Raw genomic sequence first — 888 nt, forward strand, 5'->3', positions numbered from 1 at the left:
TATATATATATATATATATATATATATATTATAGATGGATGGATGAATGGATGTTGTATGTACATACGTACATGTGTATATGTATGTAACACGTGAGCCTTCTCTGAACGTATGTTTATTATACGTAAGCAATACATAGATTTACATAAGACTATATAAAATTATCTTTGTGAATATGTGTGTTTATATATGTGTATATACATATATATATATTTATATATATATATATATTCACACACCTGAGCGCGCGCTTACGGTTTCATTCTCCAATGTTTCGTCGACAAAGGAAGGGTCACTGCCCATAGCTGTCGCCAGATTACATCATATAAATACGAGCGTGTGTGTGTGTGTGTATGTGTATACGCATTCACACACGCGTGTGTATGTTGGTGGGGGGTATATATTTATTTATAGGAAGTGAGAGAGCGCGGTGCCTATAATTACATTGTTTATGTTGTATAATAAAAATGCACAGGGCAGTAAGCCGTTGTACGGAAGTGTATATAGTGGAATATATCAATGTAATATGCATGTGTGTATATATATATATATATGTGTGTGTGTGTGTGTGTGTGTGTATACGTGTGTGTGTGGTAATTAAGTTTGTAAACATTTGCATAAAGCTTCGGTGGAATTATGAATTCTGTAATAAACATTTTATTCAATTGCTTGGAAGGGCGAACACACATACACACACACACACATACGTATATATATATATACATAATATACAGACACACATAACTCACAAACACACACGTATATATATTTTTTGTATTATATATACACACATACACATGCATTCGAATACATACATGTATACATACACGCACACACACAAACATACATACATATATATATATATATATATATATATATATATATATA

The 888-nt window shown here is 31.2% G+C and overlaps 1 protein-coding gene across 1 annotated transcript in view; it reads right to left on the reverse strand.

The window, feature by feature from the left end:
- The window catches only part of LOC106872700 (arrestin domain-containing protein 4), a 173,149-nt gene that overhangs the window by 170,604 nt on the left and 1,657 nt on the right, over positions 1-888 (reverse strand). The gene's annotated exons all lie outside the window — the stretch shown is intronic.

This window comes from Octopus bimaculoides, chromosome 19, assembly GCF_001194135.2.
Source record: "Octopus bimaculoides isolate UCB-OBI-ISO-001 chromosome 19, ASM119413v2, whole genome shotgun sequence".
Taxonomy (NCBI): domain Eukaryota; kingdom Metazoa; phylum Mollusca; class Cephalopoda; order Octopoda; family Octopodidae; genus Octopus; species Octopus bimaculoides.